The sequence below is a fragment of the Dasypus novemcinctus genome, chromosome 5, assembly GCF_030445035.2.
Source record: "Dasypus novemcinctus isolate mDasNov1 chromosome 5, mDasNov1.1.hap2, whole genome shotgun sequence".
Lineage (NCBI taxonomy): Eukaryota > Metazoa > Chordata > Mammalia > Cingulata > Dasypodidae > Dasypus > Dasypus novemcinctus.
In genome coordinates, this window is record NC_080677.1 from 111,322,455 (window position 1) to 111,334,965 (window position 12,511).

Here is a 12,511-nt window from a genome sequence, read left to right on the forward strand (position 1 = left end):
CAGAAGTGCAGAAGACCCTGACAATAGCCATTCCCACGTGGTGAAAACCAACACCCTCAGATCCTCCAAGGGGCAGGCACCTCCTTAAGTCTGGTTCTCATTACTGCCTCGATCTATCCAACCAAACCTCCTGGCCATATCCACCCTTATACTTGTATTTCAATAATCTCAACTTGCCACTTGCTCCTTCTGTTTTTTTGTTTTGTTTTGTTTTTTGTTTTTTGTTTTTGTTTTTTGCTTTGTTTTGTTTTGTTTTGATTTGTTTCTGAAGCATAAGGTTGGAATAGCATATCACCTAGATGAGCTGAATGGGACCCCACCTCTTACTTACTTTCAGGTGCTATTGGGAATTAAATCAGTGCCTCCCCCCCCACAAATGGCATATTCAGGTCCCAACCCCTGGTCCAGTGGGCATGAAGCCACTTGTAAACAGGACCTTTGAAAATGTTATTAGTTAATGTGAGCACAAACTGAATGAGGTGGACCTTTATCTAATATGGCTGAGATCCTTAAAGCAAAGGAAATTGGACACAGAAAGAGAAGCCACAGGAGCAGCCAGAAGCCAGAAGTCAAGAGAACACAGAGGAGAAAGGAGAAGGCATTGCCATGTGCACTGCCATGTGACAGGAAAGCTACAGAACCCCAAGACTTGCCGGCCAGCCAGAAGATAACAGACCCCAGAAGGAAGCAAGCCTCCTGGCCTCTGAAACCTCAGCCAACAAATTCCTTTGTTAAGCCAGCTCTTTGTCTGATATTCGGTTTAGCAGCCAATACTCAGTTGCTGGGTACTTCTTCCTTAATCCTTCAAGGTTTTCAAAATGCAAAGGCGAACTATAAGAAGTGGAACTCTTTGTGAGATGTGAGTGGGTGAGTTTGAATCTCCTGAGTATTAACATTTTCAGGCATACCTAAGATAGTGTGACTTCTTATGGATGAGGAAGAGGATTACACTGGAGCAAAATGGATTCAAAAGTCCAAGGAAGATGAATGGGATCTTGAAAGGGAAGGAAAGGTGCCTGGGATATCATGTTGCAATCAGAGGGGCCCTCTGATTCCAACCAACTGGAAGGCTTTGTGGAATTAGAAATCTGCTAAGAAATTACATAATCCCTAGAGGTCATCTAAGCCAGTCCTCTGTCCAGGTCATACAGCACAACTCAAGAAGAGGGTCTTCTCACCTAGGTTTAAGAATCCAAACCAACACACACATACTCTCTGAACTTTCCATTTCTGTCTCTGATAATTATGTTGGGAGAATAGGTACCAAGCAGAGCTATGTTTTCCTCCCCCAAACGTCCCATTCATTCTGACCAGTGGGTGTCCAAAGTGGTATTCTATGGAAGTCCTCACTCTGCCAGTAAGTTCTGGGCCCCATGCCCTGTGAAGTAGTCAACAACGATGACCAGCACAGCAGGGAAGGGACTGGCAGTGATGTGCTGGACCTGGCTGTTGACAGTGTAAATTTTCAGGAATTTGGTGAGCTGGCTGTCAAATCACTGGTAGCTTGAGATCACCATGGCAAAGGCTATAAATCAGGGCTTTTTTTCCTGGAGAGCCAGAGGGTCGGTGGAGAGGGTGCTCTGCCCTGTGATCAGCTTAGGTAGAGGCAGAAGAGAGGAAAAGTGTGGGGTAAGGTAGGAAGGATGGGGAAAATCAAGGGATCCACACTCTTCAACCTCTGGGAAAGAGTAACCCCTAACAATCACCAGTTCTTCTCATTTCCTAACTGGTCAGAGCCTTGTTTCCCTTCACTTAAATCTTAGTTTTTTCCCCAAGGAAATCAAATATTGTTTATGTTCTCAAACCTAAAATGGGATAAACTGAAGAGACAGATGGGATTTTTGAGCCTATTATTCCTCAGAAGGCATGAGTTGGAGATAGGAGAACCAGCAAAGAGCTCTTAAACAAAGATTGAATTCTGCATGCAAAATTTATGCATAGCCCAGACCTGGTTCTCTCCAGCTCTTCCTACTATAAATACAGGTTTATTCTCCCCAGCTCACTTTTTGATGAGCTCATCAAAAGCAGAGACTGTGCCTTTTATTTCTTATATATCCTTGACAGTATCTGGTTAGGTGGTGAAGAAATAAAAGATGATAAATTTTGTTTATTTATCGAATTGCTTGGAATTAAAGTGAATTGTATTGGTGACAAACTACTGACTTGTTATCAGAAATCAAGTCTTTATCAAGTCCCTTTTTTCTAAAAAGGTAAAAATTAGCTGGCTTGCTAGATAGACACTTAGGCATGAACTTGACCTTATAACTTACCTTGAGCTCCTATCGATGGTTCTACCTCATTCCCACTTCACCCAGTTGACTGACTTCCTTCTCAATAGTTTCCCAGGCTCTTAGCCCCTTATTCAGACCCATATAGTATGAGAATTTTGTTTTCAGTAACCTGGCAGTTTGGTGCCTGACAATGACCCACTGTGTACCTTGAACACCCCAAAAAAAGCCAATCTAAAGTCCAGCCAGGTAAAGACAACAAAGCCCATGTCACCATGCACCATTGAGAAGAACTCGCAAGCATCCAAGACTAATGATATGGTTTTCTGAAAAAGAGACCCTAAACATCGCAGGAGCAGAAGCTGGAAGGAGCCATCTCCTCAAAATCTCCTACTGATCAGCTCCTTCTCACCACAGGTGATCCACTTCAGAAACCAGTGCCCAGGAGATAAAAGGACACATGCTGGTCTCATAAATGGTCAAGGAGGGACCTGTGCCTCTGCACCTTCTTTGGAAATCTGTCCTACTCTATACTCCCATCACATGACCACAACTTGTCAAGCTGATCTGTCTTCCTTAGAAGGTTTGCCCAGGATCAGAGGTAAAGCTTCTTCAGTCTCCAGGACACGAAGCCGGGTTTGCTGTCCCAGGTGCTGCCTCTAAAGAGAGGCCCACCTTCCCCCCATCCAGTGACTGAAATCCAGGCCGCTTCCAACCAAAGTGGCCTTTCCACAAGCTCATTGCCAGTATGTATTCATCTTTGGAGAGCCAAAATCTCTCTGAAAATCTTCTCTCCTAGAAAATGCTCATTCACCCTTTCTTATACAGACAACTTCAGAGAGTTCATAGCCTCTGACAGCCCAACTGGGGGCCCAGGCCAATGGACTCTAGGTAAGGAGAGACAAAGATACTATTTACAAATGGGTTCACATCCACAGGGACAGGGATTAAGACCTGAACATGTGTTTTGTGGAGTACAAGACTTTATCCCCAAGAATTTCCTTCCTGGACACCAGCTCCCATTTTTCATCTCTTAAATCCTCCATGAAGGAAGATGAGGGTTCTACAGTTTCCTTGGAATCCATCCACTGTACAGATGAACAAAAGTCAAGTTGCTCAGGCCCATCAAGCAAGTTCACAGAGATAACATTGGAATCCAGGTCCCCAAGCCATGGCTCTTTCTGGTCCTTAATGCAGCTACACAATGCCCATACATAACACAGTTTTCATGGATATCAAAGGCAGCCCCACCATAACTCTCATCTTCTACTTCCCTTTACCCAGGAGTTCACTCCAAAAGATTTTAAAAGGGAAGGAAGAGTTCCTCCCAGGAACCAAGTTTGTGTTCCCACAGCAGTGGATGACGTGAGCAGCTCTTCTGCCTGTCCTGGGCTGACATCTGGAGAACTGATAACTGTAAATGCCTCTGACACACCGACTCCACTGTTAATGGAGGAGCTTTAAGAGCCCATTAATTTCATTACATTCTATCAACAGCAACTGATCATGTTCACTCTCCTCCCCAACTCCTTGAGTCACGTGGCTGCTGAGGAGAGTTCTACCCAGGACAGGTGCAGGGATGAGAGTTGGCAGTGGAGGCCGGAAAGGCCAGCACCCTGCCCTCCTCCAGTATTCCCAGGGCTGGAGGAACCTGCTCAGCCTACCGTAGAGACAGTGGCCAAGGAGGCAGCCACAGTGACCCATGGACTCGTAACCCCCATTGAGGGTCTGTTCAGGCCTCTTCCTGAAATTCCAGAATAATCTCTGCATGTCCATGACTAAGGGCTCTGTTCCATTCTGAGCAGGAGGTGTTCACATCTCCAAGTTCGTAAGGCTCTTACTCCAGGGCTCAGGATCCCAGGCAGGGACTGAAGCACTGAATGCTCAACTACCCAAGACTTAGAAGCCTCGGAAAGAAGATTCAAGCCTGAGAAAAATTCCCAGGTTGTATTTTCTTCTGTGTCTAGCCTCTCAGAGTTTGGGTTGCACATGCCCAAAGGTCCCATTGCAATCCAGTGTGGGCTCCTACTCAACATCCCCCTTTTTAATGCCAGTTGACTCCCACTACCTCCCAGAAGACCATGGGTAAGGAAGGGACACAGAGAGACCAGGCAGAGTAAGCCCAGACCACAAGGGAACCCAGCCCAAGGTCTCACCCACACCGTCCTGAAATCCTTAGCTGCTAAACCTCTTGGTGGGCACATGGACTCTACTTCCAAGTCCTTCTGACTGAGCTCTTTGCTGTGGGGCCCCTTTACCCTGCCCAGAGGTTTCTCAGGTTTACCGCAAGAAGGGAGTCAGAGGCAGCAGCTTCCGACTTCCCTGTCAGCATCACTGTCACCAACAAGCACTGATGGACTTTAGTTTAGGAGGCAATTGGGAAGGACAGACTAAAAGGGCAGACAGTTCCAGTTCTCAGAGAGGTGGGGAAATCTACATTACACATGAGGAACAGACATAAATATTAAGCCACACATGAGCCTCGTCCCAAGTCCAAGTTTTAGAGAGTGCTCTCTTGCACTGATATCCAATGAAATAAAAGAATTTTTCTTTTAGGGGATCCCTTGTATTTTGCTATCAGCTGGGCCTGATGATGTGCCAGCAGATAGGCCAGTGGGATGAGCAGCCAAAGAAGCATCCCTGCCCTTAGAGAGTGCTTCTAGGAGAAGAAGGAGGAAAGACTAGGTCCATTGACTCCATGAGGGAAGGCAGCGCCAGGCCCCTTGTGAAGGAGCGTGCCCTGACCCCTCACCACCTCAGTGGGCCTAGAACTGATCAGGCATGACAGGCTGGGGGGTGGCACAGGCAAAGGTGTGGGGAAGTGTGGGGATGTGTGGGGTATGCAAGTTCATTAGTAGGAATGGCCTTCCAAGACATAAGAGCCAGTCATTTCTCCTTTTCTTTAATCAAAATACTTGTGTCCTGCAGGCCTTCCTGAAATGAGGCTCAAGGCATCAGACACCAAAACATGACATCACACATGCTGCCCTCTCCCTTTCCCAACAGCTCCTTTCTCCACTCCAGAAAGGCACACTGGAAGGACACACAAGAGGTTCTTGGCCTTTTCTCTTGCAGTAGTCACAGGCTTATTATTGCCTCGAGCTGGTTTAGCTATGGGAGTCAGAGTGAAGGGAAGATGTTTTCCTCCCCTGCATTGACCAGAGAAGTTTCAAAAACTCAAAAGCATTTATCTGTCACCATCTTCCCCAGCAAGGTATTCTGGCACCATGCATTTAAGGGAAAGGGAAATGAGTCCAGCATCAAGGGATGGAAGAAACAAAAATAAAGGGCAAGTCTCCTGCTTCCCTTATTAGGGTCCAACCCCCCATGACACATTCCAAGTCACTGCGTGCCTTCTCAACCCCGGGAGCTTTTAGCATGCTCATCTCCATCACGTACAGATTAGCAGGGCTCAAAAGGCAAGAAACAAGGAAAGTAAAATGGTTCAACACAAGAGAAGCAACGATGGCCATGTGGTGTTTGAGAGTCCAAAAAGAAATGGCACCGAGCGAGTTTCTGTTCTCAAGTCTCTCCTTACCATGCTTATTAGAGAGCCCAGTGCACATACCACTAGGTGCATAGGAAAGTGCGAGGCCATGAGCCCAGCTCCATGGGGAATGATGCTCTGCCTTCTGGCTTCTTGGGAAAAGGCGCCAAGAAAGGCAGCATCAGCAGCATCTGCTCATGACCAACTCTGGTCCCAGTGGAGAAAGAGAAGGAGGATATGAGCATCAGTGCAAGAGGTCAGAGAAGCAAGTATCAGCTGGAAGACAGCTCCCAAGATGGCCAGAAATGAAAGTCCTAATTACCTTCCTCCATTGGCTGTGACCTTGGGTCACCACCCACCAGCAATTATTTACTCTGACAAAGTGATTAGGGAATTGGGAGCAGGGAATTGATATGTATTGGGGTAGAGGCACATAGGGGTACAGAAGATAAGGATGGCAAAGGGAAAGCTGTTCCTTTTGCTTCTGCCTTCTCATAATTGGGGTCACGGTAGCATCAGTTGGGATGCTGTGCCCTGTGTTCTGCTTCTTGGACATGTTGAAATTTCTGGAGGCCCAAATAGGGAAAGAAAAAATGAGGGAACATAGGAAAGAAGAACAAGGGGCCAAAGAAACAGTTGCCAACTAACGGATAACAGTTCTTTGTAAATCAGGGAGAAGTTTCAACAAATCTGTCCTTCCTCCAAGGACTGCCGGTGAGAAGCCAGACCACACTGACTGGACAACTGCAAAGACAGGACAGCCCGGGGGAAAGGGGATGGAAGCCCTAAGCTGTGCATCCCCAGCATTAGCAGCATTAGCATTGCCTGGGTATTGCTAGTACTGCACATTTTCAGACCCCACCCTGGATCTACTGACTTGGAAACTCGGGAGTGGGGGCTGCGCCATCTGGTTTCACACACCTTCAGGTAATCCTGATGAATAATCCCTTGAGTATGAGAAATGCCCCTGCAGGGAAAAAGGACTCTAACTAGTTGTCAGTTCCATCCTTGGCTCACAATAAGCTTTCCCAAAGTTCATTTTAAAAGTTCCTTTTAAACTCTGGGCCGTTTCAACTAATATAAAACCATGTGTACAGAGATTTCGTCTTTGACGCACTATCAGCAGAAATGACACTCATGTGTGCTTTGTGTTTTGTGTTGCTTTTAAACATCAGTGTTAGGTTTGGCCAAGTCCTTAGCACGCCCTGTTTCAGCTCCCGTGTGTTGACAGCAGATGTCTGCCTGCCAAGTAGCCCACAGGGCTTGGTGCACCTGTCACCACCCCTTCCCGTACGTGGGAATGGGTGCCCCATCAACACTGTCACTGAAGTAATGGAAGCAAATTTTGAGCACCTCCTATGGTCAGGAGCTGTGCCATGTTCTCACTTAATCCTCCCAAGAGCCCCATGGTACAGCTAAGAAAACATGCTCAAAGAGGTGACGTAACTTGATCCAGGTCACACAACTATTAAGTCTCAACCCAAAGTTCTTGTTCTTGCCAATACATCTCATTGCCTTCTCCTCATCCCACAAGTATTAAAAGAAAAACCAACAGCTGCCTCCTCACCCCTGAAGGGAAAGGAGCTGGGGTTCTGAGAGGGTCACTCCCTTTTCTAACTAGAGCAGACTTGGAAACAGCCCTCCAGAAAGAAGGCAGAGAGGGTCCTGGAGAAATCTCTTCCCATCCCCACCATGGGCTGTCCAGCTCCCCATAGTTCCTGCAGAGCCTTCACTGGGGTTTTGGTAGGAACTGCAGGGCAGCTTCTCTGCAGATTCTGTGCATCTTTGTCCCGGGCTGAGGCTGGAGGCTGTCCCAGACCGCTGCAGGGAAACAGGTGGTTCTGAGGGGCAGCTCTGGCTGACCGCACCTCTCCTGTGCCTGTGGGCTCTTCCACCGCTTGCCTCCTTCGTGACAAGGGCTGAGGAGGGCAGGAAGTCCTGGCAGCCCAAAGGGAACTACGTTGACAGAACGCAGTATTTACTGGGCAGCAGTTTACCTTCAGGGAATGGGGGAGGGGGTTCCTGGCTCTCTGGAGAGTGCAGAGGGGCTGAGAAGCAGACAGGTATCAGCCATGCGGCAAAGCAGAACGTAAAGGGAAGATGGAAGCAAGAGCCAGGCCACGGACAGCTGCACCCACATCCCCACACATGCACACAGGGAGGGGCTGCTTGTATTTACGCTCGGATACACACCAAATCCCAAAGCATTCACACGCAGCCATGCACGCACCCTGGGGTGAACACACCAAGCACATTCTCTAGGTCTGTGGGGAGCACACCATGTTCACTGAAAGTGTCCTTTGGAGAATGCCCCTCTACATTTTTCACACACACTCTTTCTGGGCTTCCAAACTGTGCAGAGCGTACAGCTGTTAGGAGAGCTAAACCATCAGAGAAGCCTGCCAGGGCATTCCACGTAGCCTCGCAGAGGGGAGCAGCCTGGACGTGGCCCAGATACTCCACAGCCAGCTTGGGGGTTGGGGGGATGGCCCCCCGGTGAGCTAAGTCTCAGTCCCTCAGCTCCCCTGCCCAGACCTGTCCATCCTCCCCTCACGCAGCCTCCCCATCTCAGGAGAGCTCAGAGGAATGCTGGAGGAAGAAGGGAGGTGTGGGGGTGTCGGGAGAATGGTCCTTAGAAAGTTCTCTGTCTCTGCTGACAGCCCTGGCAGGGACAAGAAAAGACACCTGGGCAGGAGGGAGATTAAGCCATTTATATTTATTTATTGTAGAAAGGTTTGGTGGTTTGTTTCTTCTCTGTTCTCTTTTTAAAGGGCCAGTAACTCTCTCTGAAAGCCCATCTCTACCAATTTCCTCTGAGGAGACTGGAGGTACAGAGCAAGACCAAAACAACCAGAGGCGTGCATCAAGTGGGTCTGGACAGTGATCGGATTAAAGTCGGTGACAAATTTTATTATGGAGCTTTAACCGTGACCAGATAAGTGTGTGAGGGAATGGTGACAACTCAGCTGTGAGCCGGCCGGCCACTCAGGTGCCCTTAGCAGACTGAGCCCTGGGATGGGACCAAGGAGAGAGGGGCTGGGAGGAGGGGCTGGGCTGGGGACCAGTAGATGAATGATCAGAAGGGCAGAGGGCAGGCCAGCCAGCACTCTCATCCTCTCTGTTCCTGCCCGGAGACCACCCTCAGCCCCCAGCTTCCCCGGGAGGCTTTGGGTAGCACTGGGTAGTGACACATATGTCTTTGCCAAGATAACTAACACCGTCTTATTTGTCTCCCGACTCCCCAGCCTCCATTTATATTTCAGTATTTCAATGGGTCCATATTTTTTTAAACTTCATTATCGTCTTTCAGATCTTTTCAATATATTCTGCCAACAATGGACCCTGCCTCCCGGGTCACATAAACAGATGGAATTTGGAGCTTTTCCTTTGATTCCCAAATTGGTACATTGTATTTTGCTTAACTCTCAATTTTGAAATAATTTTAGATTTATGGAAGAGTTGCAGAGGTAATAGAATTCTTGTATCTCATTTACCTAGCTTCCCCTAATGTTAATAACTTACATAATCATGGTATAATTATCCAAATGAAGAAATTAACATTGGTACAATACTCCCAACTAAACTATAGATTTTACTTGAATTTCACAAGTTTTTCCACTAATGTTCATTTTCTGTTTCCAGGAGCCAATCCAGGATTGCCCAATGCATTTAGGAAGTCTTGGTTTTTGATATTTTCTTTCTGCCCATGTCCAGTATTGAGAGTCATTGTTACTGCTGAAAGTAAATTACAATTTAATGAAACAAACCTTGGGTAAGCTATCCATTAGGTACAGTTCCCTGGTACCATTCATCAACCTTTTCCCATAATACAAAGAGAATCACAGAAGGGGCAAATTTCCAGTACAGTCAGTCATGCTTCAAGAAGGCAGGTTCTGTGGATGAGGTGGCGAAAGTCAAGAGACAGTGATCTCTCCCTGTTACCTAGAGCAGTGGGCACTCGATAAATACTTGTTGAATTAATACACCCAAATCCATCTCCCTCCAAAAACTACCATACCATGCTGTCAAAAAGAAAAGATACTCTCTTTCTATTTTCTATTTTCAAACCAGCTTCCCAGATCTCAAAAGCACTTTAAAACACCTAGTCTTTATCTGGCATTTTGGTTTCTACTACAGCTAGATACATGCATGTCCTCTGACCCAGCAATCTCCCTTCTGGGTATATTCCCAGTAAAAATGTGAGTTTATGGTCACCAGAGGACACGAATGAGAGAATCAGGAGCAGTGGTATACATAAGAGACAAAAACTGGGCACCATTCAAATGTCCATCCACAATAAAATGGAAAATAAATGTAGTATATTCACACAATGGAAGGTTATATAACAAAAAGAATGAACAAACCAATCCCATGCAACGATATGGATTGCTCTCACAAACATGAAGTAGAGCAAAAGAAATGAGACACGAGAGGTGTGTAGTGCATGATTCCATTTATAGTATATAAAGGACAAAACATTTTAACCTAATCTTGGCTGTGAGAAGTCAGGATGGTGGCTGCTCTTGGGGGGTGGGGTAGGGACTAGAAGGGGGCATGGCAGGGCTTTCAGGGAGCGGGGAATGTTCTATTTCTTGATTTGGGTATAGGTTACATGAAGGAGCTCAGTATGGGAAAACTGACCAAGGTGGACACTTATTGTATATGCAATTCCCGTATGAATATGAAACTTCACTAAAAAGATCTCCCTCAAAACCTTCGCTTGGAAATGGTTCTTCTGCCAAGCCCATCCACTCTCAAAGCTGCCTGCAGTGGAGAGCTGGGCTGAGTGCCTAACAGGACTGGCACAGCAAACAAGGTCTGCCTATTACCATAATTACATCTCTGGGAATATGCAAAGCCCTCATTTTCCCTTCATGTCAATAATGTTGCAAGGACGCGGGATGCAATTACAGCCCTGAAATATGCAGCTTAGTAAGCATAAATACATACATCTATGTAGGAGCAGGTGAAGCATGTACATTTACACGGCAGGACCAGAGCAGAGAGTACGGCATGGCTGCACTCCACTTCCTGCTGCCCAGGCAGGAAGAGTTTTCTGGCCTCTTGGGCTACCTATCTGGACAGAGACAGTAACTCAGAAAAATTCCTAAGCAGACAGGCTTTTGGGGCAGAGCTCCTAATTTAAAAATCATACAAAGAAGCACAGGACAAGAACTCAAACAAGTTATTTTTAACACCAAAAAGGAAATATGTTTGGGAAATGATTTTTCCCCCCTCTTTCCTAATTTGAAATTAAACCTCTTTGATCATAGTCTATCATTTAAGAGAAGCTGGAAGCAAATTGAATGGCAGCAAATATGAAGTGGAATAATCATCTTTCCTTGGCAGTGCAGTAAGAAATGCCAGGGAAACACCAAAGAGCAGTCAATGGGCTAGAGGCAATTTGATGCAGTAAAATTCTTTCAGGACAAAGTTCATTAGAGAGTTAGGGATTGTGGGGGGAGCTGTTGTGAAATGGGGAAACCTCCTCTGCATGTAATATAAAGTATCCAAAGTAAAGTGGAATAATTTTTAAGCTGTCTGCTGGTTTCAATGATCTGCATCACCTCTCCCTTCCATAAGTGTGGATAATTGGAGTTGACTAATTTGCAAAAATACCTGCTTTTCGAATTCACCTTTTTACAAAGACATGCACCCACACCCCAATTCTACCCCTCCCCCTTCAAACCTTCTTCCAATCACACTTACACATATGCACACAATACAGCAACTCTTTTAGCTTGAAATAACAAACTTTAGTGAAGGGGGTCGTTTTTTTTTGGTTTTTTTTTTGCAATTTTTTATGTTCAGTTAGCGAGTGCAGCAAATATAATTGTCATTGTACTTATAAACATTCTCTCCTTTGGCCTCTGAAAGTTCAGATGGGGTAATTGCAAGATGGCAACCAATTGGCAAGACACATTTATGGCCACGTCCAATTTAGGTGTTACATAAAAAGAATTAACATGATACAATTTTCAAATATTCCCAAAAATAACAGCACGGGAAAAAAAATAGAGCCCACCCCTCTGTCCTGGGACTCTACATCAGACATCTGAGTAAGAGAGTTGAAGCCTCGCCTGAGGTCAGGTGCCACAGAAACCTGGATGTGGTTTCAACAAGGTGGAAAGCAGTTCACATCGTGGCAATCGGAGATGGGGCTGCTGGTTGGGAAGGCAGATCAGGGACTTCAAAGCAAGAAGGCAGGGTTTGAATTAAAAACTTCACGTATGCTGTCCCAGTTTCTCTGTGACTCAGTTTCTCCCTTTCCTCTCTCCATTCCATAAAGCACTAAGAATGAATCCTACTCTCTGTTAATCGCACATCACTCACTACGAGGGTGAATTTAATTTTTCAGTAACACATATGCACACATACAGAGAGAGAGAGAGAGAGAAAAGTGACTGTCTAAGCATATCAGAAAGGAGCCCACACCATTCTCTGGTAGATCCACCATATCTCCCCACACAACTTCTCTTTGTAAGGATGAACAAGCAGAAAGAAGCTAACAAGTAAGTAGAAAGATATTACAGGTCCAAAAAAAGTGTGTGTAGGAGGGGGGGCAGGGGTTATCACAAGAAACATCTTCCTGTTAGATAGATTTAATGTATGAATAGATACGAGAGAAAGATGAATAGATAAGAGAGAAAGAAAGTTTGGAAATTGTTCTTATTTGTTTTTTGGCAAGAGTCAAGAGGACTTCAGTCTGAAAAATCAAAGTAAATAGGATCTAGACTGGGAGTCAGAAAGCCTTTCCTATAGAAGTGCAGATAGTAAATATTACTGGCTTTGAGGG

General features: G+C 46.0%; 1 protein-coding gene across 2 annotated transcripts in view; it reads right to left on the minus strand.

Annotated features, from left to right (window-relative positions):
• The window catches only part of PLXNA4 (plexin A4), a 465,144-nt gene that overhangs the window by 325,540 nt on the left and 127,093 nt on the right, over window positions 1-12,511 (minus strand). The gene's annotated exons all lie outside the window — the stretch shown is intronic.